Source organism: Panthera tigris, chromosome A1 (genome assembly GCF_018350195.1).
Source record: "Panthera tigris isolate Pti1 chromosome A1, P.tigris_Pti1_mat1.1, whole genome shotgun sequence".
Classification (NCBI taxonomy): Eukaryota; Metazoa; Chordata; class Mammalia; order Carnivora; family Felidae; genus Panthera; species Panthera tigris.
Window position 1 is genome coordinate 6,987,945 of NC_056660.1, and position 26,303 is coordinate 7,014,247.

Here is a 26,303-nt window from a genome sequence, read left to right on the forward strand (position 1 = left end):
AAGGTCAGACTCAGCATCCCGCCGGTGGGAAGAAGCCAACATCCTAGGGCATGCCTCCTTGTGCAGTGTGGCAGCTGTTCGGTGCCTTCTGCAAAGCAGTCCTGCTGGAAAAGGTCTAACAGGAACCTGGTCTAGCCTCTACACTTAGCTTCCAGTTTCCAAGGAATACAAGGGCCAGACTCAGAGAGGAACAAATCAGATGACAGCACAAGGAAACAATCGGACAGATCCAGACTGTAGGACAAGACAACTGGCTCGGTGTCTTTAAAAAAAAGTCAGTGTTATGGGGAATGAAAAGGGAGGTGGGGGGGGCTAATCTTGCTTTAAAAAGACAGAGGAGACATAATGATAAAATACAGTGTGTTTGAAAAAAGCAACTGAAAAGGTGTGTTGAGATATAGGGGACAAACTCTCACCGCTGTTGTTTAACATAGTGTTGGAAGTTCTAGCATCAGCAATCAGACAACAAAAGGAAATCAAAGGCATCAAAATTGGCAAAGATGAAGTCAAGCTTTCACTTTTTGCAGATGACATGATATTATACATGGAAAATCCGACAGACTCCACCAAAAGTCTGCTAGAACTGATACATGAATTCAGCAAAGTCGCAGGATACAAAATTAATGTACAGAAATCAGTTGCATTTTTATACACCAATAATGAAGCGACAGAAAGACAAATAAAGAGACTGATCCCATTCACAATTGCACCAAGAATCATAAAATACCTAGGAATAAACCTAACCAAAGATGTAAAAGATCTGTATGCTGAAAACCATAGAAAGCTTATGAAGGAAATTGAGGAAGATACAAAGAAATGGAAAAACATTCCGTGCTCATGGATTGAAAGAATAACTATTGTTAAAATGTCAATACTACCCAAAGCAATCTACACATTCAATGCAATCCCAATCAAAATTGCACCAGCATTCTTCTCGAAGCTAGAACAAGCAATCCTAAAATTCATATGGAACCACAAAAGGCCCCGAATAGCCAAAGTAATGTTGAAGAAGAAAACCAAAGCAGGAGGCATCACAATCCCAGACTTTAGCCTCTACCACAAAGCTGTAATCATCAAGACAGTATGGTGTTGGCACAAAAACAGACATAGACCAATGGAATAGAATAGAGACTCCAGAACTGGACCCACAAATCTATGGCCAACTAATCTTTGCCAAAGCAGGAAAGGATATCCCCAACGGAAAAAAGACAGTCTCTTTAACAAATGGTGCTGGGAGAACTGGACAGCAACATGCAGAAGGATGAAACTAGACCACTTTCTTACATCACAAAAATAAACTCAAAATGGATAAAGGACCTGAATGTGAGACAGGAAACCATCAAAACCCTAGAGGAGAAAGCAGGAAAAAACCTCTCTGACCTCAGCCTCAGCAATTTCTTACTTGACACATCTCCAAAGGCAAGGGAATTAAAAGCAAAAATGAACTACTGGGACTGTGTGAAGATAAAAAGCTTCTGCACAGCAAAGGAAACAATCAATAAAACTAAAAGGCAACCGACGGAATGGGAAAAGATATTTGCAGATGACATATCGGACAAAGGGCTAGTATCCAAACTCTATAAACTCACCAAACTCCACACCCAAAAAACAAATAATCCAGTGAAGAAATGGGCAGAAGACATGAATAGACACTTCTCCAAAGAAGACATCTAGATGGCACATGAAAAGAAGCTCAACGTCACCCATTATCAGGGAAATACAAATCAAAACCATACTGAGATACCACCTCACGCCGGTCAGAGTGGCTAATATGAACAAATCAGGAGACTATAGATGCTGGCGAGGATGTGGAGAAACGGGAACCCTCTTGCACTGTTGGTGGGAATGCAAACTGGTGCAGCCACTCTGGAAAACAGTGTGGAGGTTCCCCCCAAAATTAAAAACAGATCTACCTTATGACCCAGCAATAGCACTGCTAGGAATTCACCCAAGGGATACAGGAGTGCTGATGCATAGGGGCACTTGGACCCCAATGTTTATAGCAGCACTTTCAACAATAGCCAAATTATGGAAAGAGCCTAAATGTCCATCAACTGACGAATGGATAAAGAAGATGTGGTTTATATATACAATGGAATACTACTTGGCAATGAGAAAGAATGAAATCTGGCCATTTGTAGCAACGTGGATGGAACTGGAGAGTGTTAATGCTAAGTGAAATAAGTCAGGCAGAGAAAGACAGATACCGTATGTTTTCACTCATGTGGATCCTGAGAAACTCAACAGAAGACTAGGGGGGAGGGGAAGGGGGGAAAAAGTTATAGAGAGGGAAGGAGGCAAACCATAAGAGACTCTTAAACACTGAGAACAAACTGAGGGTTGATGGGGGGTGGGGAGAGGGGAAAGTGGGTGATGGGCATTGAGGAGGGCACCTGTTGGGATGAGCCCTGGGTGTGGTATGGAAACCAGTCTGACAATAAATTGTAAAAGAAAAAAAGAGAGATACAGGGGACAAGCTGGATATGGACGAGATTCCTGATGGACCAGATGCTATCAGAGAAGTCCTGTGCATGGTCTCAGGGACAATGCCATTCTTGGGAGGGGACTTGGTTGTTTGCGGGGTAGAGGACTACAACATCTGCCACTTACTCTGACAGGATGTGGCGGAAAATATACGTGCAGTATGGCAACACTTGCTGAATCTACGTTATGGTTACACGGGTGTTCTGTTACCAGTCTTACAGCTTCTCTGTATAATTCTGTTCATAATTAAAAAGTTTTTAGGGGCACCTGGGTGGCTCAGTCGGTTAAGTGTCCGACTTCAGCTCAGGTCATGATCTCACAGCTTGTGAGTTCGAGCCCCGCGTCGGGCTCTGTGCTGACCGCTCGGAGCCTGGAGCCTGCTTCAGATTCTGTGTCTCCCTTTCTCTGCCCTTCCTCCGCAAAAAACAAACACACACCCGCTGGGTCAGGACCCCCTCAAAACAAGAAGACATAAGGAAATAAGTAATAAAACATTTTTTTTTTGAAGTTTATTTATTTGAGAGAGAAAGAGAGTGCAAGCAGGGGAGGGGCAGAGAGAGGGGGAGAGACAGAGAATCCGAAACCAGGCTCTGTACTGTTAGCACAGAGCCCCATGCGGGGCTCCAACTCATGAACCTTGAGATCACAACCCGAGCTGAAATCAGGAGTTGGACACTGAACACACTGAGCCATCCAGGCGCCCCAAGAATAAAACGTGATAATGTTAAGTGGCTTCAAATAGTTTACGCTATAGGATGTCTGGGGTTATGAGGACAAAGGTTAAGAAACCTTTCAAGGTGGATGTAAAATAGGAAGCCTTGCTCTCTCATTAAGATTTCTCTGATTAAACGTCTCCGATACTCTGTCAAACAAACAGTAGGCTGAATGAGCCAGTGGTCTACATCGAAATAGAGATGCTTACATTCTCATGACAATATTGGTGCATTTGGTTACTTTCTGTTACAGCTATCCCTTCTGAGACATCCAAAACTATTTTAAAAGCCAATTATCTTAAAGTCGTTTACTTAAATCACACAATTTTATAGTATGGGTATCCATTTCTGGTCTCATGGTAACTCAGACCTTACTAAGATCATCCTAAACTGGGGGAATCTGCATCTAGTTGTAGTTTTTAATTTGGTAGCTAACTCTACCTCTAAGGGGGGAAAAAAACCCATATAATTTTTTTTTTTTTATTCCTTATTTACTTGAGACTGGATCGCCCAAAATGTATCCTGCAAGCACTGGAGGATAAACTGACAAGTGCCCTCAAACCCCCTCACCCCTACTAATTTCGGTCCTCTCTCCACTGCTTGGATCTCTTCAACACCATCACTAACCTGCCTGGGACCACTGGAGAAAAATGACAGCTGCATTATTCCAAATGCACACAACGCAGAGGAGCTGTAGTGTTTGACCCACATATTCCATAAGAAATTGAAATGATTTTAAATATTAAGCCATAAAGCGGGACATTATGAAATAAACATGTGGCTACTTCCATACGCTGTGTATTTCTGGTGAGCTTAGGGCTGCGTTATCTTTTCCCATTGGTCTGCAGTTGTTTAAAATGAACAATATTCTTTGAGGACTATTTTCTTCCCATTTTTATTATGAAAATGTTTAAACATACAGGAAAGTTGAAAGACTATACAGTGAACACCCAATACCCATTCATCTAGATGCTACATGTTGCTATCCTTGTTTTATTTATCTATTTATTCCTTCTTCCACCCATTTGTGTTTGGATACATTTCAAAGTAGATTGCAGCCATTGGTACACTTCATCCTCAAATACTTCTGCATGCATACCATGAACTAGGGTTCAATATTTGTTTACGATTCCTTTCACTTTGGGGCAAAATTTACATACAATGACATGTACAAACCTTAACTGTATCTTTTAATCGGTTTTGACAAGTACCAACATCTCTGGAACCAAAACTCCTGCCAACGTGTAGAATATTACCATCACCCCAGAAAGTTCTCTCATGCTTCTTCCAAGTCAGTCTCTGTCCCCAGCCAGGGGCAAAGACTGTCCTGATATTTTTCCACCAGTCTGCCCTAAGATTTCATATAAATGGAACCACGCACTATGTACTCTTTGTTGAAAGGCATCTCAGCATGTTTTGGGGACTCAGCTGTGTTGTTGCAAGTATCATCAGTTTGTTCCTTTTTATTTCAGAGGATTGTCCCAGTGTATGAATATACTCCAGATTTTAAACCCAGTTTTCTGTTGAGGAGCATTTAGACCGTTCCTAGTTTGGGGCTATTATGAGGAAGGTTGCTAGTCATATACAAGAAAAAAAAAAAGTGGCCAAGTCATTACTGCTCCAAAGGACAGCTGCATTCCCCTTGATAGATTATTTTGCATTACTTTTTGTGGTATCTCTTCAGGAGGTACTGTCACGAACCTTCTCGGAAAATGATTTAAATATGTGGTTATGATATGTGGATACGATACAGGTTATGATCCTGTCCTGTAAGAGATTAAGTTGCTTGCACCCTCACTGCTTTTCTTTCTGATTTTGCCGATATTCACAAGCTCGTATTTACTGATGTTATTTCCAGAGAGGTTGGATGAAAGTTACATAGAGTCTAGTGAACTAAGTATTTGTGAAATTAACTTCGCCAATCCCTAGGGCTTTAAGAAGCCTCTCACACCTCTCACAGGAGTCTCACAAAGTCCTTGCTTCTGCCTGTCGACCTGCCAACTATCCATCTGCCCCATTCCAACGGGTTTGAGTTGTACAGCTTTAATCCCAGAGGACTGAAGCATGGTCGCTGAGCTTGCCCGCTGCTGTCCCTTGGCTCTGGTTTTGCTCTTCCATAAGGAGAACAAAGTACTCTCCATACTCAGGTTGGCTTTTTAAGAGCTAGAACATTGATTTGCAACACTGGAAAAAGCCAACACGTGTCTCTGGCCAATTTCTTAACCACGTTTCTTTAGCTACGACAGTTTTCATTTATTTTCTATTTTAGTTATTTTACTGAAATAGCTTAATAACCAACCATCCAGGAAACTTTTTTTTTTTAAAGCTTTAAAATCCAGAGCTACAGACTCAGTATTAACGTCGGACTTATTCCTGTACATGAATCTTCTACACGGTCATTTCCTCTTCCACAACCGTCATCTCAGGGACCAGCATCACAGTCCACCCAGAGCCACATCGTTTCCGTTTTTGCTCTCCCTCACTCTCCTAGCTAACCCAACACCAAGTCTCACAAATTTCACTTCCTAACACCACTCAAAATCCATCCACTTCTCTCCATAGCCACTGCCACCAATCTAGTTCAAGACGTCTTGAAATTGGACATCTCTTGTCTGGATTCCCACCAGTCTCCTAACTACACACTTGAACCCTGCAATCCCTTCCTGTCTCTGCGTTGCTCTCACCACACCCCATGCCCTCCTCACCTCAAAACCGCCCCAAATTACAGGCCAACATCGTTCATGAGGCCAAAGGCTCTTGCCACGTCTCTAGCATCGTTCTATACCAAACTTCTTCCTTGTCTAAACGACACTGGCGGTGCAGGGTTGAAATGCTCTTCCCTGCTCTTCCCTTAAGCTTAGGAAACGCCAGATCAGGGGCACCTGGGTGGCTCAGTTGGTTGAGCATCTGACTTTGGCTCAGGTCATGATCTCACAGCTTGTGAGTTCGAGCCCCACGTCGGGTTCTGTGCTGACAGCTCGGAGCCTGGAGCCTGCTTCTGCTTCTGTGTCTCCCTCTCTCTCTGCCCTTAACCCACTTGCATTCTATCTCTGTCTCTCTCAAAAATAAATAAAAATTAAAAAAAAAAAACAAAACCCGCCAGATCATTGCTCAGTGCTCCCTTTCTCTGGGCATTCTTCGGATTACCTTCCAAACTACGCCCATCAGCCACTATTCTCCCTGCTCCCTCATCTGTTTGTGGAACTCAACATCAAGTGCTTGTACAGTATAGTTTATCTGTCCTTTATGACCCTTACCGCAATCAACAATTTTGTGATTTTCTTACTGCTGTTTCTCTCCTTTACCAGACGGCAAGTTCTCAGAGGCTGGGAACGAATCTGTTATCTTTTACTGTATCGTCCGCGGCACAAGAAACAGTCGTTGACTTTACAGACTCCCCTCCACTCTCTGTACTTAGACGGAGGCCCTCCACGAACGTGGAACGGAGGCTTTTCAAGTCGGAAAGCTATTTACTTCTTTCAAGAGTCTTAAGCCACGGAGCCTATTAAACAGTAAATCGGGAAAACCGAGATCCCGCAATCGCTCCCCGCCACGGCCTCCTTCGGAGGCTACGGGTTCTAGAAAAGGCATGTGGCCGAAGCCAGGGACTACAGTACAGGACGCGGAGCGCTTCCGCAGAACGGACCGCGGTCAAGTGTTTCGGCTGCGGCCACGCCCACGCCGGGAAACGGGGGGGGGGGGGGGGAGGGTCTCTCGGCGCGTCTCTGCCAGAGAAGGGGCGTGGGGACGTGGGGCGTGCGTGCGTGCCCGTACGTGCGCCCCGATGGCGGGGCGGGCCGCCCAGGGGAGCGGGAGGAGGCCGGCGTCCAGCCTCGGTTCCGCGGTTTCCGAGCGCAGGCAGCGTCCCGGTCCCAAAGACGGCCCTAGAGGCCGGCCGGATCCCCGGCCCCGCGGCAGGGCCTGCGGCGCCCCTCCGCGCTCCGCTCGGCGGCTAGGGCGGCACTGACCTTCCAGGGACACGGCCGAGCGCGAGGCCGCTCCCTCCGCAGGTCTGTGCCTAAGCCCAAGCCCTCCTGCCACAGGCCCCCTCACCCCCTCGGCGCCCCTGGCCTTTAGCTGTACCTGTGCCGGGCCGGCGATTGGTAGGTCTGGCGGAAGAAGCCGGGGAACGGCCCTCGCGGGGAGGCCCTCTTCGCCCTCCGTAGTGGGCGGGGCTTCGGCCCGCGTCTTTTAAAGGAAAGGTGACGTAGGGAGGAGCGCCTTCCAGCTGGCGGGCAGAGGTCCTCCGACAGAAAGTGCGGAGGGCGAGGGGCGGTTCCTGCGCCTCCTCTCTTTTAATTTAACGTCGACTAAAATATTTCGTCAGTGTTCTTGTAGTTACCGTGATTTAAGGAGCACTGCCCCCGGTTTGCAGGTGAGCAAACAGATCCGGGAAATAAAAGACCGTCTTAGGTTCCCGAGCGCTGGGTCCCAGGAGACAGATCCGGAGATGGGGCCGGGCGTGTGAGATTCAATGGATGTAACTGGGAGAGCTTCCGGCAGGCCGTCGGTTTTACGAAGGCGAAAACGGGCCGGTGGTGGTGAAGTGGTTTGTCCGGAGTTCGTGGGGCGGTCCCAAAACTCGGGTGCAGTCGGGTGCTCCCCGGTGTCACCTGCTTGTCCGCGAGGCTGCTCTGTGGGTGTCAATTTCCTGCCCTCTCACCTCGTCTTCGATCGGAAATTGCTCAGCGCCCGGTGGAAATCTGCCGGCGTGACTTAGTGAAGCTACATCGTTAGGGAATTTACCGTATTGGGAGCAAACTACGTTTAGAGGATGTTATAGCCCCACCAACACATTGCTCTGTTTTCGTTAAATGACTTCTTGAATCCGATTTTACCTGCTTTATTGCAGATCAAAACACTAGTTCAGCTTTAAGTAGCTCCTTGAGAGCAGAGGCCCAAGTTTCTGTCCCAGTGTCTGGCATCTTACGTGCTGACTGTTTTGTTGAAATAGTGAAGTGGGAAACCCAGAAACAGCGTGTAGGTGGCCCGAAGTCCACGGTTAGTATTTGCACGTTGGCCATTTCCAAGTTACACCAGAAGAGTTATAGATTCCTGTTACTCTACCAAAATTATTCCATAATACCAAGATCTGAATTTGTTTAGTGTAGATACGGGGATAGAGTGACTAGGGGATACCGTGGGTAGGTGCTCAACAATTATGCATATGCCCATTTATAGAATTTACCTGCCAGGCACCGTTCTAAGCATTTTACTTCTCTCAAATCACTTAATCCTCAATACAGGCATCTCACCCTGTTCCACAGATGAGAGAACTGAAGCATAAAGAGGTTCAGCCAAGGTCATGTACCAGTAGCAGAGTCAAACGTCTGGCTCTTGACCTTGGCTCTGGTCACGATCTCACGGTCGGTGGGTCTGAGCCCCACAGCGGCACAGAATCTGCTTGAAATTCTCTCCCACTTTCTCTGCCTCTCCCCTGCTCATGGGCTCTGTCTCCCTCTCAAAGTAAATAAACTAAAAAAAAAAAAAAAAAGAATAAAGGAATGCAGGCAGCCTGAAGCCAGAGTTGGTAGTCTTAATACTAAATATTCCTTCCACTGCTAGACTCAACTAAGGAAGCAGGGGGGTTACAAGTCTGTGAAGGTATTTGTGAAATATGTAAGATTAAAGGGCTTTAGTGCCCAAATTAAGGACTTGAAATTTGGTACGGTTGCAATTTGAATGAATTCACACGAAGTAATCGTTAGGTAACTGGAGCTACCTGCCAGGACCCCGTTGGTATCCCCTCTTTGAAGGCTATGTGTCCGGCGTAGATGATTCGAGAAGTTTCCTAGACTGTCGTCATCAGATATCTCAAGAAGGAGGCGCTTTAGTGTTCCTGGAAGCAGATGAGCCGGAAAATACACACATTGCAGACATGCCCTCAGAGAGAAGCTTTTTTGTTTGTTTTGTTCTAAATCTCTTCTCTTGAACTCGGCCTTGACCTCCAGCTGAAATGAGATGCGGCAGCTTTTAAAAAGTCATTGGGAGTCTTGGATTCAGCTCCGTGGTGGCAGATTTTGGAGACCCTTGAATAAAGATAGTAAAGCAGGTAACTGGCTCGCTTGGGTCCCCTTCCTGTATTTATGGCCTCTAGGGCTCTCAGGAACTTACACACGTTCTCAGTTGCTATTGTTTCTACCCATAATTTACAAAAACAAAAACCAAAACCAAAAACCCAAACAGAAGTAATAAAACTCAAATCCAGGGGACTCTAAAACTTTTGCATTTTCCTCCACAGAGTAATTTCCCCGTTAATTCCCATGGTTGGTCCCCAAATGACACGGTTTCTCACACAATGTGTACATTGGTGTTTTGCTCTGAGAAAGGATTAAAGGGAAATTCCGCCCCTCGCCTTGAAAATCCCCTCTCTCCACAGGCATGGTGGGAATCTTTGGAACAGAGAAGCCCCTGGAGACAGTCTCGGGGCGCAACGTACCCGCTCCACAAAGTAATTATTCTGCAGGCGATTTCTTCAAAAAGTGATTAACCCCCGACTCTGTCGTGATGCCACAGTCACTACAGACAATAACTTTAAGAGGCTGATCTTCCACTAATGAAATCCTGTGTTTACTCTGAGGTCACATAGGTGACTCAAAGCCTGCGCGGCTTCACACATTCAGCATATGCTTCGACACCTAGTTGTTAACGGATCACGGCTAGCTTGTGTATCCCCTCCAACATTACATCGTAAGCTCTCATCAGGACAGTTTGGTGAAAATAGGGGAATTGAAGTCCATCGTGTGTGAGATCCTAGTCCCTACTAAAATCTAGCTAGTCCCTACTAGCTAGTCCCTAGTCCCTACTAAATCTAGTAGATTTAGTCCCTACTAAATCTAGCTGATGGCAGTTGTCTTAAGTGGTGGCAACTTTCTCATTACGGTGCCTTCTTAACCGCTAAGAGGGTCCACGCTGTCCTTAATCCGTGTTTACAAGCTTGTCAAGAGGGGCACGGAAAGCGAGGTGCGCAAGGGGGCGTGGCTGAGTGTGAGCTAACTCGTCAAAGACACCTTGAAGATCCCCTCGGCCCAGTACCATGTGCCCGTTATCACAACACACGAAAGCTGGAAACCTTCTCACCGGAGCTCTACTGGTGACCCCCAGGGGGAACTGTGATTCATCTATTCCCGGCGTGTACACATTCACACACTTAAAAAGGGAAAACTCCGAGGCAGGGAGATTCAGCCTTCCGTAGGAGCTCATTTCACTGTTTTGAAAGACTGAGGGAACGAATCTCTTCCTTCGGCCTAAATCCATCACGGGGCTGCGTGTGCCGATTCCCCAGGAGAGCCGGAGAACATCTGGTGACCGCATCTGCGTGAAAACCCTTTCCGTCCTCCCCAACTGTTGCTAGATTCAGAATACGTTGACCACGTGCAAACTTGCCCATAACATTAGACTCCAGACTAATCATTCCTCTTGTCAGAAAATGATGGCACCAATTATTAAAACATGATGGCGGTTGCGGACAAATGAGCTAAATTCATCTACAAGGAATGGCCTGTTGTAATAAAGTTTTGGAAAGCTTTCAGGTCTGCCGAATAAAAGAGAGGTCTATCGGGAAGATCCATTTATCTTCTGTGAAAAGTCTTGTGCCACTGAACGAAGCAGAAAATAGCCTCGAGAGACCCCACTGGAAAAACGAGACCCTTCATGAACGTCATTCCCATTCCCGTCATAGGACGTGATGCTAAAGTGCCAACAGCTGGCGTGGGAAGCTTTGCAGAAGGTACAATGCGTACTGGGTGAATCCAAGCACGACAGGACCAAGTTCTTCCCATTTTACATTTTAAATAACACCCACTAATGTTTGCCGACACGTGAGATTTTCTAGCTAGGCTCTTTAAGGAAGGCGGGACTGCCGGCAACTACAATGTTAGTAACGAGATTTGTCCTCTCACTTTGAGAAGCTCGTCAGATGTGAAGTTTTAACATGCTCACCGGGTCGGGAAGATTTCCACTGTACGTTTCATTGTTTGCCTGCCCCCTCCCTTAAAGTTGCTAGGTTCTGCTGCAAAGATTTTCGGGGCTGTTTTGTTGGCAGCTTAGGACGCATCCGTGACCTTACCAAAGTGGAAGTGAAAGCTCTCAGTATTTCTTCTTTCTTTCTTTCTTTTTTTGCAACAGTAAATCTATTAATTTTACAGTCAGTTGAACAGCAATAGGTTAATTTGTTTAAAGTCTGCGTTCACAAAGAAAACCTGAACCGCAGTGGCTTGAATGCCTTAAACTGCAGCGTGGTGGCTGAAGGGTAGACACTCTCACAGCTCGCTCGGGACGGACGCTGGCGGTCCACTGTCACCTGCTTCTCCGCACAGGTGCTGACCCCTCGGTTGATCCGGGGCCTCCTGGCGGGGTAGCGGGAAGGCTGGGCCTTTTGTGTGCTACAGAGAACGCTTTTCCAAGGACTGGGCCCGTTGTCTCCAGCAGCCACAGGAAGCAGAAGAAAGAAGAGGTTAAGGGCCACCGTGAGGGTCAGGATGGGTTAAATTTAGTTAACGTCGGAGGTTATAGCTTTTAACAAGAGCTTCAAGAAAACTTATTCGAAGATGCAATTTGTCTCCTCTTTGTCAACGGTTATTATTATTTTTTTTGGCCCTATTGATAGTGACAGCCTAACAAAGTTTTTATATGCTGGAGGTTTTCATCCTTTATAGAGAAGAAAGGACTGTGTTCCTAAAGAGAGGTGCAGGTGGGGGACTTTATAAAGCTTCCGTGATTTTCAAATTGGGAGGCTTTAGAATAGGCTCCCTGCTTGGCTAAGTCAAAAATAATCTGTGAGGGAGGTTGAAAAAAAAAATCCCCATTAGAAATGGAGGAATGCTTCAGCAGTCAGATGCAGGGGCTCAAGTTTCTAGAAGCTTCTTTGTGTGTGTTTACTTTCAACCATCCCAGCCTAGTTTTCCCAGTTGTTTTTTTTCAAAGTTACCGAAGAGGCCCCCTCTTAAGTTTCCACATGTGTGTTTCTTTCCATTTCGAGCGTAACACCGGGCATCACTAGTTGTGTGTTATTTCTCCGTGCAAGCAAAGGAGGTAGCCATAGTTTTCTGCATATGTCCTTCATGGCGTTTTCATTCTAGTACTCCATATTTTCTCTCCACGGACTGAAATCTTTCGGAAATCGGTCTTTGGGAAGAGAGTCCTGCCAACTCTAGCCTTTCAATTGGAAACACACACCTTTCAATAGGTATGATTTACCTAGAACTGATGTCGAGGGTCTTGTGACACGTGAAGGCTTCAGGTATTATTTAACCGCATTTCCACGATAAGAGGCTCGACTTCTTTTTAGTGAGTTTTATACATGCATGGGGCTGAGGTTTTAGAATACTGAACCTGGGTTGCCAGGGCCACGGTTTTGCTCTGATGGTCGGAAGGGTAAGTGTAATCAAACAATCTAAGTGTTGTACTGTAATATGCATTTGACAACATGTTTGCCTTAGGTACAGTGAGGACTCATTTAATTATTATTCAGGAAATACGATGTTTTGCATGAGAGAATCTTCCGGATACCTAAGCATACCTTCCAGAAACACACAGAACTTCTAACCACGTTGAATAAAAGCGTCTTATATAACGTATTACAGCGTATTGCATCCTGAAACATGGTATGATGAGTTTCTTAAAGAACAAGGGCATCATTATGACCATCCATTGTTATATGGTGCTGTATAATATAGTCGTGCCTGTATCAAGTGCCACTGTACCAAACTGCAGTCGTTTTGAACTTGAAACTTTTGCTTGTCATAGGTTTTCTCACTCCTCTCTTGCCATAATACTGTCAGTGTCCCCTTATTGTTGGTACCCTGCTACCTAGCTTTATAGTTCTCCCCACCTTCTCACGTTCTGCTCAAAGTCAAGTTCAGTCTCACCTGGCTGAATGCAGGGGTTGTTTAAGGAGACTGCTGCTCTCCAAACATCCTTGTTCCAAATCAGCCCTCACACTGCAGCCGGGCTAACCTTGTTTGAGTAAAGCTTCAGCGCCTTCCCCCCCCCCATTTCCTTCTGGCGGGTTCCCTCATCCACCTGCTCAATTGGATTGTGAGCGTCTGCTCTAGCATTTACCACCCTCTTCGATATATCTGTAACCTACTGGAGTTGACAGGTCAGTCAGTTTGCCTGCTTTGCCCAGGCCCCTTCTTCCACCCGTGAAAGGGGAGCCATCCAGACCCAAATTCCTGCCCTCGTTCCCTCTTCCTGTCCACACCTGGTTGCACTAGGGGAGAAGACTGACCTACGAGAATCCAGTCCACAGACTGTGACAACTTCCACATTCCAACCGGGAAATTTGCTGGGTGTCAAAGGGTACTTGTGGCAGAGACAGATACTAATTGGATATTCATCCCGCCTTTTCCCGGGTTCCAGCGGGCACATGGCTGCGCGGGGTAAGGAGGGTATGTGCAGCCTCCCTGACGGCAGTGGCCACGTGACCAAGTTCTGGCCGGTGGAATCTGTGTATACCTGCTCATATATAACTTCTTCCCCGTAGCTGCAGGGGGGGTCCTAGTTTATGCCTGCCATCCCAGCATAAACCTCTTTCACTCTGACCTGGCACATCCCATGGTCATCCTAGATAAGCAGCTGTGGTACGTGCCATTTCCAGAAAGTGTTCTCAGAAGGAGAGTGTGCTCTCCTCCCCTTCCTCCCTTCTGTCGGCTGAAAGGTGGACGTGATGGCTGGAGCTTGGATGGCATCTGGAGCGGGGGGGGGGGGGGCTCGTGGCAATGGAAACCACGCCTGGCAGAGCAATGAGATAGGAGGAGCCTGGGGCCTGACACCCCAGCACGCGGTGCCTCTGGATTTACTGACCGTGCGCGAGACACAAGCTTTTACATTGCTCCTGACAACACATGACTGGGACGAAAAGTCTTACAAAGGTGTTTATTTCACAAGTCAGGCTCATGCCACGCGCATGCTGGCGTTCTTCGTGCAGATGGGCTGGTCTGCAGAGAGAGGCAGGAGGGTGAAACAGACACGCGGCAAGAACCAGGCAGAAAAGCGGGAGAGAGTGGGGCTCCGTGGAAAACGGGGTAGGAGCCTTCATTTCTAACTTCCCAATTCCAGTCCCCGTGGAGTCCACTGGTCTGCATTTCCCGTCTGCAGATACCTCTTAGGTGGATTTTCTTACAATAACGTTCCGTTCAGTGCAACCAGACACGTTTGTAGCTTGACTCTCCCTCCTCCACCACCACCGCCGACTAGCTGGTCCCGAACCGCATTTTGTGCTGTGCTGCCTCTGTGCCTGTTCGTGCCCTACTTTCTGCCTGGAGTACAGAGCCACGTTTCCAGCCCTAGCCCAAATGCTCCCTCTTCCATGAAGCCTTCCCTTAGCCCAACTGGGTGACCCCTGCCATCTAATGTATGTTTATTCCGTAGCATTCATTTTTCTCTGCCTCCGCATACAGTTGCTTGAATACTTGGCATTTCCTGCCCTCGACATTGTCAGCCCCTAAGAGGCAGGGACACACCCTTGCCGAGGTTGTGCCAGCGCCAGCCTAAGGCCCGCATCCCTTTAGTGTGCATTAAATATTTGCTGAATAGTTGCGGGCTGTCAAATACACAACGGAGCCTTTTCAAACGGTCTCTGGAATCAGAGAAAGCAGACTCTCTTGGATAAGGTGTATGAGCTTTGGTGCAGGACTTCGTGTCTCGTAGCGGCTTCCCTTCCCTTTTTCTCTGGCTCCGAGGTGAGAGTACTTAATAAGAGACTGCTAGGTATTTTATTATGGTTGTAGGAGGAGCCTTTCTAAACCACTATGGGAAGCACAAAAGAAGGTGGCATCTTTTGTTGAAACAAACTTCCGTGCTTGCTACTGTAGTGATTTACCGTTCCTGAATTAGAAGCGGAGAAAGTCTGGGGGCGCCTGGGTGGCTTAGTATGTTAAGCGCCTGACTCTTGATTACGGCTCAGGTCATGATCTCATGGTCTGTGGGTTCGGGCCCCGTGTCGGGCTCTGCGCTGGCACGGCAGAGCCTGCTTGGGATTCTCTCTCTCTCCCTCTTTCTCTCTGCCCTCCCCAACTTGTGCTCCATCTCTTTCTAAATAAATAAACAAGCAAACAAACAAGCTTAAAAAAAGCATAGAAAGTCTAAACAATCTGTGAAAAATATCATAAAGGGATAGTAACCACTGTCTCAAAGAGGAGTAACAACTGGGTCTTTGAGTTTCCTTGTATTAATTACTACATTAGGGGCTCTATCATTATAGCCTACACCCCATATAATCATCATCATTACTTTCAAAAGGATTATTAAATGATCACACATGTGTAACGTTGGGTTCCCCTTGCTACCTTTAGGGCAGAAAGTTCACAGCACGGTAGAAAACCCAGTCTAACGATTTCTTTAATTTTCTGTACGTAATTGATGCGTTTTATGACTGACTTGGTCAAAGGTTTTGGTAGTAACGCTCACGGTGAAAAAAACCAAACCTGACATCATAAAATGGACCCATGTGGAATTATAACTGCAACTTTATTATAGTCTAGAAGTGATGCACCATAAATATGAGGCATGCAACAGAATAATGTGGGATAATGGAGATAAAGGTATGTGTGCCTCACATTTCTGATATGTCACTTAGTGACTATAATTGATAGCCTCTGGCATTCATAGTATCCCTTTCACACTCAACCATCATGTCATGCTGGGTGCATGTCAGTTTATATTAATAATAGCGTAAGTCGTAGAAGCTGGCACTGATGTCACTTATTTGATATTTTGTACAAATTAACATGGATTCGAAGTTACTCTTCTTATAATTGGCTTCTAGCTCACTTGCTTTCTTTTTTAATTTTTTCAAATTTTTTTAATGTTTATTAAGTTTTGAGACAGAGCATCAGCAGGGGGAGGGGCAGAGAGAGGGAGACACAGAATCTGAAGCAGGCTCCAGGCCCTGAGCCATCAGCACAGAGCCCAACGCGGGGCTCGAACTCACGGACTGGGAAATCATGACCTGCGCCGAAGTTGGATGCCCAGCCGACTGAACCACCCAGGCACCCCGTCACTTGCTCTCTTGAATGGGGGAGAGCTGCTGAGTTACAGGTGGTGTAACAGCAGCTGCATCATAGCCCCAATCTGGGGAGGCCAGGCCCTCCTTGCTTCCTGGACACCCCGAGTGTGGCCAGAAGGTTGACACACGAGCCTCAGGCAAGAGTGATGGCCAGAAGGAACGGCTCTAACGGGCTAAGTGACACATTCATGCTGTTAATGCAACAAAGCCAGAGAAAGAAACACAGGGCAACGAAGAATTTGACGTGTGTAAGGATGTGTGAAGAGTCACACGGCCACCCATCGGTTGCCAAAAAAGCTGAGCAGCACGAGTGCAAACCTGGACCAGTGACTTAACGTTCTGCTAGTTTGGCCACCGTGTGCCTTTGCTCAAGTTATGTACCCTGTAAAGTTGTGTTTCGTCGTCGGCCACATAGGGATAGCAAAAGTATTTTCCATGTGGGCTTGCTAACATGCAAAAAATACCCACGACACGCGTGCAAACACGCTCGGTTCCTGGCACTTAGGAGTGCTTGGCAAATGTTAGCTAGTAAGGTCATACACAGAAAACATACCTATGAAAAGTGTGTTATTCGCAGAAAAGACACAGACAAGCCTTTTAGGAACAGCGGTCGGTGAGATTGTGTTGGCTGAATTTTCCCCGATCCCAAACCAATGTTTTTCTATCACCTTTTAATTTTTTTAGTTTTTTAAAATGAAAAAAAAATTTTTTACCCTCTTATTTTTTTACTCATAATGTGATATACCACTGGATGATAAAAGCAATCTTCCTTATTTTCCTTCATTTTAATCCATTCTTCTTAATACCTGTAGCATTGCGTAATTTTTTTAGGCTTTCCCTGATTGAGTGAATCTTGATTACAAGTAGTCTATGGATTTGTATACCTTTTGTATTTCATACCATTTCAAGGAAACAGAGTTGATGACTTAAAAATGGAAGTGTGATCCCCCCCCCCCAAAAAAAGCATTCATAAAGTCTTAAATGTTGACCTTGGATGAATTTAAGGATTCAAAAATTCAGGGAGAAATACAAATCAAAACCACAATGAGCTCCCTTTTCTTACCCCCTGGAATGGCTAGAATCAAAAAGAAAACGATATCGAGTGTTGGCAAGGATCTTGAGAAACTGGTACCCTTCTAAGTTGCCGCTGGGAATGCAAAATGGTGCGACTACTTTGGAAAACAGTTTAAAAGTTTCCTTAAAAGTTAAGCATAGACTTACAACAGGATCCAAAAATTCCATTGGTTAGGTGTCTAACCAGGAAAAATTAAAACACACGTCCGCACAAAGACTTGTACGTGAGTGTTCATAGCATCATTATCCACAATAGTCCAAATGTGGAAATAACCCAAATACCCATCAACTAAAGGATGGTTAAACAGAATGTGGCATATCCATACAATGGAATAGTATTGAGCCGTTAAAAGGAACAAAGGACTGGCCTGTGCTACAACATGGATGAACCTCAGACACGTTATGGTCAGTGAAAGAAGCCAGACAAAGAAAAACACTTACCATTTTCCTATTTATATGAATTACCCCCAAACAGCAAATATTCAGAGACCAAAAGTCGAGTAATGGTTGCCTGGGGCAGGGAGTGAGGGTAAGGAATAATTATCGCTAGAAAAGGGTTTTGATTTTTTTTAGGGTGATGGAAATGGTCTAAACTTAGATTGTGGTGCCAGTTGCCTAACTCTGTACATTTGCTAAAGCTCATTGAATTGTACACTTAAAATAGGTCAGTTGGATGGTATGTAAGTATTATGGTATGTATCGGTACTATATATCAATAAAGGTATTTTTTAAAAAAACAAAAGAAAATACTGATTTAATAATAAAGTAACACAAAGACTTCTAGGAAAATCTTATGTAATAAGATTGTCATTTTACCAAATCTCTATTCTCAGTATGACATTTACTTTGTCTCGATCAACTGTGAAATACTTCCTGCGGAATTCAATATGAACGGCATTTCTATTTTCTAAAATCACTCTTGTGCAGAAGCACTGCTTATATTTGTTTCAATTTCTGTGTAGGTAGGTAGGTAGAGATGTATTTTCCCCAGTGTGTCAGTATCTCGGGGGATTGAGGGCGCTCAGATTTTATACTTGGCCTTAGTAATTAAATAAAATACAATCATAATGGTAAAGTATCGTTTTGGCCACCGCTGATAGACTATTATGTAAAATGAAGACCGAAACACAGCTAAATTTCGCGTTAGGCTGTCTATGAATCGATTTCGGTGACTGATATGTTGTAATTCCAGCCCGTGTGTAAATGGAATTTCTTTTACAAATTAACCGGTATGAACTTACCAGTATATATATAACCGGTATAAAGCTTACCAGTCCATTACTCCAAACAGGAAAGCTTATTATTCCATTATTCTAATAAGAACAGAGGTTTCTTATTTTTACCAATGGTCTGAAATATTCTCATGAGAGGAGGCCGGGTCAGAGCTGACCCTTCATGTCCAAAGTGCTTGAGTGTCTGAGATGTCCTGTAGAAGCTGGAGGTGGAGAATAGGCTTCTAGAGTCCAGGATTTCAATTCTGTCGTTCAACTCTTTAAGGAAAGTCTTGTCTTGCCGGTTTAAGGGTTTCAGTCACAAAATAGTGTTACTATCGAATTATTTTTATACGCCCTGAAGATTCGATACTGAACAGGAGTCCGGCTCCTGCTGAAAGGACCCCAACGGGGTGGTGCATTCTGTCCTTCATTCTGTGACAGGGGACCCCTGGGTTTCCTGAGGGGGGCAGCACACACAACCATTAGGAAAGCTGCAGAGCAGAAATCTGTGCGGAGTTTGCGGCACCGAAGGCACGGAAAGGATTTGCCAGTCAAGCACTAGCAGTGAGAAAAAGGTCCCTGGGCCAAGTGAGGACAGGACGGGCTGGAATCGAGCCCGGGAAGTGGCTTCCCAGAGCCGGGTACCTGGAGCTGGTGTACAGACGGCTGAGACCAGTGGCACGCCCTCGGAGGCAGCCTGGCGCTGTGTGGAGTTCTCAGGCTGCCTAATTTTCAGCCTCAGTGCCTTCTTGGGAGTGATGCTGTAACAGTCAGTAACCTGGCTGACCGGCCAAGGGCTGGTATCACGGCAGGGGGCCGGGGGTGGGGGGTGGGGAGAGACAGTGAGGTGCTCAGCCAGCAAGAAGTGGCTGTCATCTCCCGTCCTGCTCCTCTGGCTGTCCCAGCAGCGCTCTCCCCAGGGACCCTTGGGCTCTTGACCTGCCTCCACGACAAGGGCTGGGTCAGAGATGCTTTGCAAATTCTCCCTTAATCATCCTTTTCAAGAATGACTCCTCTCTGGTCTTACGGACGGAGGGATTCTATCTGGGTTTTGAGAAGGACAATTCTGGGTCAGAAAACTGAGCCTCAACACCCAGGAGTCCTAGCCTGAATGAAGGCTCCCCACAGCTCCCACTTGGCCCCCGCCTGAGGGCTGAATGCTTTCAGGTCACGTGTCAGCAATAATGACATAACATGTCCCAAAACTCCCATGTATGTACCCACATCTGCAGCTTGTCAAGCAGTAGCTAAAATCATACTGTGGTATGCTATTTATTAATAATGCTTTAATGGTAATTTATTACTAGTATTAAACTGATTTTACGACTAAATCTTGCTTAAAGTGAATTATAATCTCAGAACTTCCTTCCCCTCTCACAAACACTGCTGGGAAGGCCATACTGCAAAGCACTCAGCACGAGGTAATCTTTATATCACTACTTACTTTATGCTGAAAATTCCCCGTGTTCAGTGCGGAGGACTTCCAGCGAGGCTCAGGGGGCCTGGATGTGTTTCCTAACTCCGTATTTTATCTGCTGTGCTTCCTAGAGCAATTGATTGTGATCCTTTGGACCCTTGCTTCTTCATCTGTAAAATGGGCTCATGATGTCACAGCCTTGCAAGGCTCCAACAAGACCTATCAAGATATTTTTGAAACGAGAAAGCAATCCACAAGGGTGAGATATCATTAATCTCCTGATCCAGGTGTGTGTTCCCCGGAAATACTTCTCTCTGAGTCTTTTCTCACTTCTGGGTGTGACAGCAAGAGGAGAGCCACTGTGTAAACCAGTGCGACTCAAAGTACGGCCTGTGGACCAGCAGCCTCTGGGATGTTAGAAATGGGATTTCAGGGCCCCTTCTCAATCTACGGATTCAGAAACTGGGGGCCTGGGGACCAACAACCTTGACTTGACGAAACAAGTTCTCCAGGTGATTTTGGCATGCGCTGAAGTTTGAGAAGCACCAATGTGGGCAGTTTTTCCTTCCTTCACTCATTCATTCATTCATTTGTTCATTCAAATACTTATGGAATATCTCGAGAAAGGATCAGTCGCCATCTTGGGAGGATAAGCCACAATCACCATCCTTAAAGAGAGAATATTTTTCTTTTCTTTTTTTTTTTTTTTAACGTTTTATTTATTTTTGAGACAGGGAGAGACAGAGCATGAACAGGGGAGGGGCAGAGAGAGAGGGAGACACAGAATCTGAAACAGGCTCCAGGCTCTGAGCTGTCAGCACAGAGCCCGATGTGGGGCTTGAACCCATGGACCGCGAGATCATGACCTGAGCCAAAGTGGCCCACCTACTTTGCAGTGCCTGCTACTGTCTGCCCCCCCCCCGCCCCGGGACACGGACAAGCTCAGATGAGAGGCTCCGATTCCTGCTTTCTTAGAAGGGGGAGCCCCGAGCAGTTCTCCTGGCTCGGCGTGTCCCCACCAAAGCGGAAAAGAGCCTGGGCTTCAAGCCTGGCCAGCTGTCAGCTGTCACGTTGGCCAGCGTGTTGAACTCGCCTGTCTCTGCTCGCTCCTCTGCCCGGTGGACGTAAAGAAGTTTAACGCGTAGCTGCAACGTTGCATAAGTATTAGATGTCCGCCCGAGAAGGAAGCCTGAAGCAGGACGGCAACCGAGGTGGCAGTGGCTGGGGCCGGGAGGGGGGCGCAGCCACGTGTGGTGGCCCCTGACGTGGCCTCGCCACCAGGGCCACAGATCCTCTCCCTGTCAGCCCGCCGTCTTTCCCCCGTAACGTGTCTCACCTTCTCTCTGCCCTTGTACATCCTGGGAGAATTTCAGATCAGCATGGGGAGGGGGATTGGTTAATCATGGGAACTCTTCTTTTTTTGTTTCAAGTTTATTTATTTATTTTGAGAGAGAGAGAGAGGGAGGTCACATGTACGCATGCATGTGTACATGGGGTGGGGGGGGGGAGCAGAGGGAGAGGGAGACAGAATCCCCAGCAAGCTCTGCGCCGTCAATGTGGGCTGATGTGGGGCTCCCATTCACAACCTGTGAGATCACGACCTGAGCCAAAACCTGAGATCACGACCTGTGAGATCACGACCTGGGGAAGCTTCACTCGCTGAGCCACCCAGGCACCTGCTTCTCATGACATCCTTAAGCCTCTGCTGACTTCCTAAAAGTAGGGCTGACACCAGAGCTCTCTGCGAAGTCCCCCCATTCCTTCCAGAAGTTCTCACCGGGGAGAGCCCGGGACGTGGCCTGCTGCTGGAGACCTTCTGCAATTGTAGTTGAGCTTTTCCTCGTCCCGCTCTTTTGTTTGGAGGTGGGAGGTGGGAGGAAGCTGGCGAAAAGGAGGTGTGAGATGTGGAGGGAACAGCGCAGCAGAGGGCGGGGACGGGGGCCCGGCTGATGAGACAGAATTATGTTTCCAGAAGCACTGAGCCTCACTTGAAATAGGGATTCCTCCCTGGAGGTCACAGCCCAGCCTTTGTTGTGCTTTCAGAGGGGCTATTTATACATTTTTGGTCTCCGTTTCAGAGTTGCCTCCTCTGTTGGTGACACTCCAGCTTTGCTGAAGTGGTGTTTAAAAAAGGAAGTAATTACTAACTGCACACCCAGATGTGGGGATCAGAACGAATTCGGAACAAAAGCTTTCACATGAGCTTTCTACTCCCACTGCTTCAGGGGGAAGCTGGGATCCTTTTCATTTCTAGCTAAAGCAAGGTCCTTGGAATAAATTACATAAGGACTTCTGCGCCCTGGGAATCCGTCCATGTCTTGGGGTTTGGGTCCACACTCTGACTCTTGTCTGTGATGCTTTATCCCTCATCCCTCCCACATAACTGGGGGTGGGGGGAGCTGAGGGGAAAGGTGTAGATGGAAATGTTTGAGCTTAAAAGCAATCTTTAGGGGCGCCTTGGGTGGCTCAGTCGGCTGAGCGTCCGACTTCGGCTCAGGTCACGATCTCCTGGTCCGTGAGTTCGAGCCCCGCGTCCAGCTCTGTGCCGACAGCTCAGAGCCTGGAGCCTGCTTCGGATTCTGTGTCTCCCTCTCTCTCTGCCCCTGCCCCGCTCATGCTCACTCTCTCTCTCTCTCTGTCAAAAATAAATAAAGATAAAAAAATTAATATTTAAAAGCAATCTTTCCTGCTCTCATGTCTGAGTTCTCCGCCTTCCTCCCCATGCCTCGCTCAGCAGTTTATTTGCCAGAAGCCTGGAGATTTCACACCAAGTTCTCAGGACATGCCCAGGTGCTTGCTGACTGCGGCTGAATGGAAGGCCCCAAACGAGACCAGCAGAAGAACCATCCAGCTGAGCCCTGGTCAGCCCTCAGAACCACGAGAAATAATGACACGCTGGTCATTTTAAGCCACTAAGTTATGCGGGTTAGATTAATATTAAGGAAGTGGAGGGCTGCCTGGGTGGCTCAGTCGGTTAAGCATCCGACTTCCGCTCAGGTCATGATCTCACGGTCCGTGAGTTCAAGCCCCGCATCGGGCTCTGTGCTGGCAGCTCGGAGCCTGGAGCCTGCTTTGGATTCTGTGTCTCCCTCTCTCTCTCCGCTCATGCTCTGTCTCTCTCTGTCTCAAAAATAAATAAAAACGTTAAAATTTTTTTTCTAAAAAGGAAGTGGAAATACTACTCTTTCAGAAAGCAGACAGGTAATAAGTGTTACCAAAACCTAGAAAGGCATTTTGAAGCAGAAATTCTATTCCTCTAATATTATCCTTAAAAAAGGAGCAAAAGGGGCACATGGGTGGCTCAGTCGGTTAAGCGCCCGACTTTGGCTCAGGTCATGATCTCACAGTTCGTGGGTTCGAGCCCCGCGTTGGGCTCTGTGCTGACAGCTCAGAGCCTGGATCCTGCTTCAGATTCTGTGTCTCCCTCTCTCTCTGCCCCTCCCTGCTCACGCTCTGTCTCTCTCTGTCTCAATAATAAATAAATGTTAAAAAAAATTTTTTTTAAAAAGGAGCAAAAAACTGTATGCCTGAAAAGTGTTCATTGTCGCATGATTTTTGGAAAACTTACAAGTAACGTAACGGGGCAAGAATTAATGACAGCAAAAATCAATGATTGTACTACATTATGATACATGGGAATATTAACTTGCTTTTTGAAGGGATACAAGGGAATCCTTCCCCTGTTATTCAGTTGGAACCAGAGATTTAAAAAAATACGTATTTCAAATCCAGTATTTATTTTTACTTAAAAAATACAGTTACATTTCTTTAAAAATTTTTTTTAATGTTTATTTATTTTTGAGAGAGAGAGAGAGAGAGAGAGTAAGTAGGGGAGGGGCAGAGAGAGAGACACACACACAGAATCCGAAGCAGGCTCTGGGCTCCGAGCCATCAGCACAGAGCCCGATGCGGGACTCGAACCCACAAACTGTGAGATCGTGACACGAGTCGAAGTCTGACGCTCAACCGACTGAGCCACCCAGCTGCCTCCAGTTACTTTTCTTTTCTTCCCAGCCTTTCCTGTGGAGTCCAAGCGTTTTTCCGAGCACGAGCCACTGCCTCGAGACCCACATTGTCCTGTGTGCAGCCACGTTCACTCCGCATGTGCTATGAGCAGCTAAAGCCATCTGGGGAGGAACAGGAATGCGGAATCATCTAGATCCCTCCCACCCCAGGTTTTTATAGTTATCTCACTACATCGATTTCAATAGCCTTTATTTTTAGCAACTCACTTTTACAGAGATTTTCAACTTGGGTTTTATTGCCCTTTCTGCGGTCGTTATTTCAACAGTTGTATGTAATCTTTAATTAAACCGTGTGATTATAACATCAGGTGTGGCTGGCAAGGACGGGGTTGGGGACAAACCAGCTGCCTCTTGTCATGGTCTCTGCAACATGATGGAGGCGACTCTAGGGTCCGCATCGGAGATTCTCGAGGAAGAGTTGGTGTCCCCGGGTGAGGTCACTGGGTCCAGTGGCATTGGCACCCCCCCGGGGGCTTGCTGCAAATGCAGGCCATTGGGCTGTTCCCCAGACCTGCAGAATCGGAATGTGTGTTGGGGTGTGAGAAAGTCTGCTCAGGACTCACTTGGCGGGAGGGTCCTACCCCCCCTGCTCTCCTGGGGAGCAAAGCACAGCCCTTTGGGCGGGGGCTGGAGCATCATCCTTCCACGGTGGTCACCAGACCTTCCAGAGTGGCTGTCTCTGGACAGCCGGATGCCCAAACGCGCATTAACCACCAGTGTCCCTGTGGGAACCCCAGCCCCCAGGGACGGCCACACCGTGGGTCGGGGAGACCCCAGAGGTGAACGCTGCCTTGTTTACTGGAAACAAGACACTCCTTCTGAAGTGGCCGCTCTTGGGCTTAAGCTGGGAGCCCGGCTTTGTGGGCGCAGAACCCAGGAGCTGAGACAGTCTTTTCACAAGAGAAGACACTACGATTACCTGGTGGAAAGCGCTTTCGATCTCATCTGAAGAAGGATCCTCTACGTAAGATCACTACTACTGGTGATATCTGCTCCTTTCGAGTCAGTTTCCTACGCCCCAGTTTTGCGACGCGGAGCTCTGTAGTGCATTGTGATTTAGGACGACGGTCCTCAAAACCCACTTGAACACAAGAAGCCCCTCTTAACCTGTACGTAAAGCTAGCATCCCTCCCCCAATAATGGCAAATGATAATAATATTAATCACAATTCTTATTCTTCTAATTCTTAGGTCTAGCCATCACGCTCGAAGCCCACTGTGTACGGGTGCCGGGTCCCTTCCACGACATTTCTCATCCTTATGAGGGGCCTGCCAGATGCTCTTTGGTCTCCGTTTTGCAGATGAGGAATCGGGGTTCAGACGTCACAACACCAAAAGCAATGGCCTCAGAATTCTAAGCCCACCTCCGTCCAGTTCCCAAGCCAGCCACTACCCCACACCCCACACCCTCTCCTGGCAAAGTCAGCATCCGTGTGGAGACAGGAATTCGCCTGGAACATGGGGGAAGCAAAGTCCTTCCGGAGACACTCAGGATGTCCCAGCCGGGGGAAGTGACTCTGTTGAGGGTTTTCCAGCGTCGGGGTGTAGGGACAGCCAGCTGGCTCGTGGCGGGGAGTGCAGGACCCCTGGCCACAGATGAGAAACCACAGCCCCCAATGTGACTTGACCTGCGCGTGGTCACAGAACGGGGTGGTGAGGGACTCAAGCCCCCAGACTCCTCTCTCTCCTCAGCAAAATCGCTCACTCACTCCCCCGGTGCGCGGAAAACGGCCTCTGATCGCTCGCTTTTCTGCTAAATCTGGTGATTAAGCCCTGCATTCTTCATGACCTTGGCCCTTGAGACATACATGCTCTGGTTTCTGAAATGGAAAGGCAGGCACGGACTCCTGGAGCCTGTGCATTTCTGCTGGTTCATCCACCCCTGAAACAAAGAGAGCCCTGTGGCTTTGTTTGAATGGGGAGGGGTGCAGTTCTAAAAGGAATATGCTTGTTTGTGAGTCCGAACATTATTCTTCTATAAGAACAGGCCTCGTAGATGTACTCACCCCCCTTTTCCCCTGACATAACTGCCTCACTGTGCGGAGGCCAGCCTCAGTGCTCCCCACCGGAAGAGCCTGGGGAAACGGCCACCATCAGGACATGCCCCAGACCTTGATCTGGTAAGGCCAGGGGGAGGGCCCTGGGGCGCGTCTTCCTCCTGGAAGGAGACCCAAGAAGGCCTGGTGAAGGGTGGGGAAGCCAAATCTCCCCACGCCCACCGTGCACTGGGTCCTGCCCAGCATCCTTCGGCCATTTTTCACATTTACGGCAAAGCTCGACCCCTGCAGACAGGATGTGCCCCAGGTGACTTGTGGGGGATGGTGGCCGCAGGCTTGATTCCATCCTCGAAGGTTTCTGACTCAGATGT

At 47.2% G+C, this 26,303-nt stretch overlaps 1 protein-coding gene and 1 long non-coding RNA gene across 6 annotated transcripts in view; one reads left to right on the forward strand and one right to left on the reverse strand.

Moving 5' to 3' along the window:
* Positions 1 to 7,821, reverse strand: part of MTIF3 (mitochondrial translational initiation factor 3) — a 16,408-nt gene extending 8,587 nt beyond the window's left edge. For 3 of the 5 annotated variants that reach the window (XM_007074347.3, XM_007074346.3, XM_007074345.3), the window contains exon 1: positions 7,281 to 7,821. The gene's annotated coding sequence lies outside the window, so the exon portion shown is untranslated. Of the gene's footprint in view, positions 1 to 6,454; positions 6,794 to 7,280 lie in introns of those variants that run through there. The other 2 variants (XM_042988108.1, XM_042987904.1) reach the window with 1 other exon arrangement.
* LOC122239399 lies at positions 7,439 to 26,303 on the forward strand. Its single transcript, XR_006218451.1, has 4 exons — positions 7,439 to 7,572; positions 20,043 to 20,198; positions 23,926 to 24,086; positions 25,127 to 26,303. It is a non-coding gene; the product is annotated as an uncharacterized LOC122239399 (long non-coding RNA).